Source organism: Aotus nancymaae, unplaced genomic scaffold (genome assembly GCF_030222135.1).
Source record: "Aotus nancymaae isolate 86718 unplaced genomic scaffold, 86718_ANA_hifiasm-v0.15.2.pri h1tg000053l, whole genome shotgun sequence".
NCBI lineage: Eukaryota > Metazoa > Chordata > Mammalia > Primates > Aotidae > Aotus > Aotus nancymaae.
This window is the reverse complement of record NW_026988467.1, coordinates 28,025,122-28,032,044: the sequence shown is the minus strand read 5'-3', so window position 1 is coordinate 28,032,044 and position 6,923 is coordinate 28,025,122. Positions and strand designations below refer to the sequence as shown.

Genomic DNA, 6,923 nt, shown 5'->3' with positions numbered 1-6,923 from the left:
TATTTTTTATTTTTATTTTTGAGATGGAATCTGGCTCTGTCACTCAGGCTGGAGTGCAGTGGCGTGATATTGGCTCACTGCAACCTCTGCCTCCTGATTCAAGCGATTCTCCTGCCTCAGCCTCCTGAGTAGCTGGGATTACAGGTGCATGCCAACTAGCCCAGCTAATTTTTGTATTTTTATATGGACGGGGTTTCACCATGTAGGCCAGGCTGGTCTTGAACTCCTGACCTCAGATGATCCGCCCACCTCAGCCTCTCAAAGTGCTGGGATTACAGGCGTGAGCCACCGTGCCCAACCTGAACTTTTAAAATATATATTGAGAGAACTGAAAAAGGAAGGGAGATATAACAGAAGCAAGGACCATCCGTCATATAGAAAGTCAATACATGACGTTTGGAGCAAAGGTTGTGAAATCACATCACAAGCTTGTCATTGAGATAAATGCCAGGAGAAAATGCCTGACAGAATTCAAAGTATTGGCCTTAAAAGTCGGGAGTCCAGGAGCTGGAGCCGGGAGCTGAGAAGGCGCACTTGTGAGTCCGTTTTTGGTAAACCTCAACTGTACCATGCATCCTTTACATTTGAAATTTTTGAAAAGTTAAAGGTTAAAACAAATCATAAGAGCCTTGCAGAGCCGTGTTCTCCTCACCAGTCCCCTGCCCCACGACAGCCCCTTGGCAATCCACAGACAGGGCTCCCACTACCGAGGTTATCTCAGGCCACAAGCCCCAGTGCCTCCTCCGTCTCCTGTGGGAGGTTATGTAACCCATTTAGGGTCACAAAGGCAGCAGGTGTCAGTCCACAGTCACGGCTCAGGGCTTCTTTGACCGACAGCAGAACAGGGACCTCCTCGGGGTGGAGCCTGTGAGTGCCCTTGTGCTGTAACTCAACCCAGTTCCCTGTTGTGACTCCACAGGGAGCGCAGAGAAAGTCAGCCCACACCCACGTTCACCTGAGGACACCCCAGTGGGGCAGAGCGGGCCCTCCCTGCTCCACCGCACGCAGGACACATGCCCTGGCCTTTCTGGCACACATTGCTGCATATTTCAAAATGAGCAAATAAGTACATTCATGAACATGGCCAGTGGGGAAGAAAGGATATTATTGCCCTCATTTTGTGGATGAGAAAATTGAAATTAAAAGAGGGTAGTGGTCTGGGCATGGTGACTCATGCCTGTAATCCTAGTGCTTTGGGAGGCAGAGGCAGGTGGATGACCTGAGCTCAGGAGTTCAACACCAGCCTGGGCAACATAGTGAAACCCTGTCTCTACTAAAACACAAAAATTAGCCAGGCATGGTGGCAGGCACCTATAGTCCCAGCTAGTAGGGAGGCTGAGGCAGGAGAATTGCTTGAACCTGGGAGAGGAAGGTTGCTATACGCTGAGATTGCACCATTACACTTCAGCCTGGCCAACAGAGTGAAAACTCTGTCTCCAAAAAAAAAAAAAAAAAGAGAGAGAGAGGATAGTGACTTGTTCAGGGCACACCACTGATCCCACCCTGATTTGGATGCAGGCCTGACCTTAGCACCTGGGTTCTTGGGTCACTGGGGTAAAGCACACTGACTTGGGTTTGTAAAATGTGGGCCAAATAGTAGCTCAGTCACTGGGTTGCTGCGAAGGTCAGATGAGGTCAGGTAGATATGGAACTCTTGGGAGGGTTGTTGGCACATCCCAACCACAGCACACATTTCAGCCGCTAATGGTGATGATGATGTCAGAGCTGGGAGGGCTAGAGAGATGCCCCAAACCTGGGGTTCAGGCATAGTCTGTTGAGTCTCCCTTGAGAATCCAATGAAAGCAGATGACCCTCTGTTGTGCAGGCAGCCGTAAGACAGTGTCTTGCACGTTAAGGCCCTCCTAGGTGCTCTAACATCTTTCATTTCCACAGGTGATAAAATGAAGCCTCTGGCTGATATTTCCTTGGGTCTGTTTCCCAGCTCAGGAAAGTATTCTTGAATTCTGAAGTAGACATCGGGAGCCTGCGGCTGAGCAGCTGCCCCGCTAGGAAAGGGGAAAGACCTCTGGTTACCTTCCAGAAAGAAGAGAGAAGGTGCCTGTCTCCTCCACGACCTAACGGTACACAGCAAGATAAAATTACCTCCACAAGCCACTGAAGAAGCAGAGAGTAAACTGGACATCCATCTGTCCTAAGGCATGAAAATATTTGCAGGCACAAAAATATCTGCAGGCACCTCCCCTGTCCAGATTCAGGCTGGGCCCCTCCATCACACCAGGCCCCACAGCCAACTGGAAGCCTGCAGGTCAGGAAGGAGGAGCGCTGGCTGCTTTCAACACTTTCATGGTGAAACCATGCAGAGAAGCACTTCTCATATTAATCCATCTAACACACATTCCAAGAGCACCTACTATGTGTAAGGCACACAGTGGGACAGGCAGATGAGCAAACAGAATCTCCACAGGGAGGGGTGAGTGATGTTTCAGCAGTTCTCATACAATGCTGCGGGACAGAAGACACACTCTAGCTGGGGGACCTGAGCAGGAAGGAACACTGGGGCTTGTTAAAACAGGTGATATTGGAAGCGGCTATATCAACGTGCCCCAAAGTCAACTCATGATCCTTACCACCAACCTGACCTTTCTCTGCTCAGTGAAAGTTGCCATCATCCATTTCAGTTACATGTCACACCTACCACACTCTCTCTCCATACACGTCTTGGGTCTTGTTGACTTTTCCTCCTCGATGTCCCCACTGTCCACTTCTCACCATCTTTAACATCTACTTCGGCAACTTCTCCTTTGGTCCACCCTCCAATCCAATTTCACACTGCAGTCCAAATGACCTCATCTAAGAACAGATGTGATCATGGTTAATCCCTTTTGAAAATATTTCAGTGGGCTGGGCATGGTGGCTCATGCCTGTAATCCCAGCACTTTGCGAAGCCGAGATGGGTGGATCGCCTGAGGTCAGGAGTTCAAGACCGACCTAGTCAACACGGTGAAACCCTGTCTCTACAAAAATACAAACATTAGCTGGGAGTGTTGGCATGCACCTGTAATCCCAGCTACTCAGAGACTGACGCAGGAGAATTGCTTGAACCTGGGAGGCGGAGGTTGCTGTGAGCTGAGACCATTCCATTTTACTCCAGCCTGGGAGAGTAAGACTCCATCTCATAATATATATATATATTTTGAGACGTGGTCTGGGGGAGCTGGGGGGAAATATATATTTCTCCCCAGCTCCCTCATAGGATGTGTTCTCTTTCTCGCAGTATTTCATGAGAACTTTTCAAGAACAGGGCTTAGGAGGCCCCGCTTGGTCTGGCCCAGACCTTTCTTTCTGCCTCGCCTTGCATAGAAACCCTCCTCATTATCCCCCCTCCGCAGGGACACCCTGCGTGTGATAAGTCATAGTCCCCAGGCTCCTTCTCATCTCACCTCTTTGCACACGTTCTTCCCTCTCTCTAGCCAAGTCCATTTCTCTTCCCCTCTTTGCCTGGATGATGCCCTTCATTATTTATTTTTTGGCTGCCCAGACACTCATTCATAAGAGGTGCTAAAACCTGAGAAAATAAACTGTTGGAAGGATTGTTTGATAAGCTGCTCGGAACTGATGCGTTCTCTAAGAGGCATGCCTCAATCACAATGGCTGGGAGTCGACTGCTTCCCTAGAATATTGCGTCTGGGTAAATACTAGGCTTTCACATTGCTAGTAATTAGGGTGAGCAAATGTGGGCCACAGATGAATTGTTCAGGCCAGGAAAGAGAAGCCAAGGACTGTCAAAAGAAACCTTCCTTTTTCTAAATCTCCCTCCATGTAATGCTGTTCCTCCTCCAAATAAATGTTAAACTAGTTTTAGTTGAAATTGAGAGCAAAACCCACAAACAGAAAAAAGGAAGTCAGGAGAAGCAGAAAAAAAATGCACAGAATAGAAGAATGTGCCATTAAAAGTTAAATATCATCAGAAAAATAAGAGATGATTGGATGCAGAGAACAAGAACTCTATCCTATGGAAAAGAAACAATCAGAGAACAAGAAAGAGCTCATAGAAATTAAAAATGTAGGCTGGGTGCAGTGGCTCACGCCTGTAATCCCAACACTTTAGGAGTCCAAGACAGGTGGATCACAGGAGTTCAAGACCAGCCTGGACAACATGGTGAAACCCTGTCTCTACTAAAAATACAAAAAATTAGTCAGGCTTGGTGGTGGGTGCCTGTAATTCCAGTTACTTGGGAGGCTGAGGCAGGAGAATAGCTTGAACCTGGGAAGTGGAGGTTGCAATAAGCTGAGATCACACCATTGCACTCCAGCCTGGGCAACAAGAGCAAAACTCTGTCTCAAAAAAACTAAAAAAAAAAAAAGAAAGAAATTGAAAATGTAATAGCTGTTTGGTCTGGATCGGGTCAATGCTGTAACAAACCATCACACCCTCAGTGGATTGTGACTATGAAAGCTTATTTTCATGTTCCCATCACAGTCCCATTCTTCCTCAAGTCACAGGAAGGAATCGGCTCCATATAGTCATTCAGGAACCCAGGTAACCTCCTTAATGAGGTCTTGCCATCTCCTAGGATATTGAAGTACCCTGCTTCTAGCCAGCAGGTGAAAGAGAGCAGGAAAAGAAAAGAAGGTACAGAAAGAAAATAAAAGCTATTGGGCACCACTGGGGAAATTAGGGCACCAACTCATTTCTCTGAAAATTGTTAATTAAAGGAAAAGAATTAAGCATGTTTTATGCCTAACTGCATTTTCTGTTCACTAAATAGCCAAAGTGAATGAAGGAAAGCTCTTCTATACAGAAGAATTTCAGCTACTAAATGCAGAAAAAATATAGAATTAGAAAATCATCATTTTTAAGCCCCTAATAAAGTAACTGATTCAAGCAATGGTTTTCAATGGATGGCAAAATCACTCAGTGAAAGATTGATGGAGAACTTTTCAGTGAAGGGTAAGGTTGCCACTGCCTGAACCTAAAGATAGATCTTGGCGTCATTAAAAGCAAGACCACCAGACATCATATGCCTCCAGATGTGCTGCACTGGAGACATACAAGGTACCCCATGAAGCATAAAGAAGCAAGTGACTGTATCCCTAGTGTAAAAACTCTACATGAGAATTGACCTCGTTTCTTCAGGAAGTCAACAGCACTGAGAAAAAATATAGGGAGAGATATTAATTTATGTTAAAATAGAGTTAGAGGCTGGGCACAGTGGCTCATCCCTGTAATCCCAGCACTTCGGGAGGCCAGGGCAGGCAGATCACTTGAGATCAGGAGTTTGAGACCAGCTTGGCTAATGTGGTGAAACCCCATCTCTATTAAAACTACAAAATTTAGCTGGGCGTGGTGGCCCACACCTGCAGTCCCAGCTACTCAGGAGGATAAGGCATGAGAATCGCTTGAACTGGGGAGATGGAGGTTGCAGTAAGCCAAGATCACGCCAGTGCACTTCAGTCTGGGTGACAGAGTGAGACTCCATCTCAAATAATCATAATAATAATTTTTTTAAAGTCAACTAATAACATAAGATGATGAATCTGGAAAGGATGGCAAGAAAGCACACTTCATAAATATGAAGGAAAATGAAGAAACCACTTGTATTAGGGTTCTCTAGAAGGACAGAACTAATAGGATAGATACAAAGGGGAGTTTATTAAGTATTAACTCACACGATCACAAGGTCCCACAATAGGCTGTCTGCAAGCTTGAGGAGCAAGCAGAGCCAGTTCGAGTCTCAAAACTGAAGGACTTGGAGTCTGATGTTCAAGGGCAGGAAGCATCCAGCAAGGGAGAAAGATGCGGGCTGGGAGGCTCGGCCAGTCTTGCCTCTTCACGTTTTCTTTCCTGCTTTATATTCGCTGGCAGCTAATTAGATGGTGCCCACCAGATTGAGGGAGGGTCTGCCTTTCCCAGCCCACTGACTCAAATGCTAATCTCCTTTGGCAACACCCTCACAGACACACCCAGGATCTGTACTTTGCATCTTTAATCCAATCAAGGTGACACCCAGTATTAACCATCATAATTCCACCCCTTGTCAACTTGAACCCATACACCTCTCCTGAGATCACACGTCATCTTCAAATTAAGACAATAATATGGTCATAACTATGCCTCAAATAATACAATTATCCTCCATACAACTGGAAACCCAGCAATCCCCAACCCAAATATTATTACATAAAGTTAACAATACTTAAATGCTGATAATGAAGTCACATGATAAAGGAAAAAGAAATAAAATGAAGGTATTTTCTTAGTCCAAATGTATACATGCACAAACATCTTTTTAACAAAAAAGGAAAGACTACTGACAGTTACGCTCCTTGTTTCTGCAGCAGGTCACGTGGTCGTAGCTGTATTGATGACTACCTTCTTCTGCCCATTCCGTCTTCCCTTTGCCTTCAGACAGCACCTCAGCAGGTCGTGGTCTTTTTTTCTCGATGGAGTGACTCAAGCCTTCATTCCTGGGGGTTCTGGACCATTTGTAGTCTTGCCTGGATTGGGCTGTTGTAGTTTCCCATTGACCTTAATCAAAGGGCATGGTAATAAGAGATGCCCTAATGGATGTCCTGTATTCCACGCATACTCTTCCTTACCTCTGTTAACGGCGTAGACTGATTTCAACTTGATAGTCCACTTTCCCACTCCATCTTGAGAACTACTTCCACTCAAGGAAAACTTGCACTCATTCTCTAAGTCCTGTGTGATCTGATTCTTCCAATACACCAAGGCAAGAACCCTGGGATACAGAAAGCCCTCTGTCCTTGTGATATGGCAGAGGGTCTAATCAAGCTGATTAACACCAGCTGCCCACAACTGCAAAACTAAAAGAGTGCTCTATCACACCCATTAGGTCTTCAGGTGCTGTAAGCATTCACCCCTGGATGTAGCTGTGGGGTTGAAGCCCCACAACCTGCCCATCTGCATGCTTCCCCTGGAGGTTTGAGCAGCGAGGTAC

The 6,923-nt window shown here is 46.1% G+C and overlaps 1 long non-coding RNA gene across 1 annotated transcript; it reads right to left on the bottom strand.

Moving 5' to 3' along the window:
* Window positions 1–560: 560 nt before the first annotated feature.
* On the bottom strand, window positions 561–6,160 carry LOC105708416 (uncharacterized). The gene is made up of 3 exons (XR_001105299.2): window positions 5,632–6,160; window positions 3,402–3,526; window positions 561–2,811 (listed from the first exon to the last, which is right to left on the bottom strand). It is a non-coding gene; the product is annotated as an uncharacterized LOC105708416 (long non-coding RNA).
* Between the last annotated feature and the right edge of the window lie 763 nt (window positions 6,161–6,923).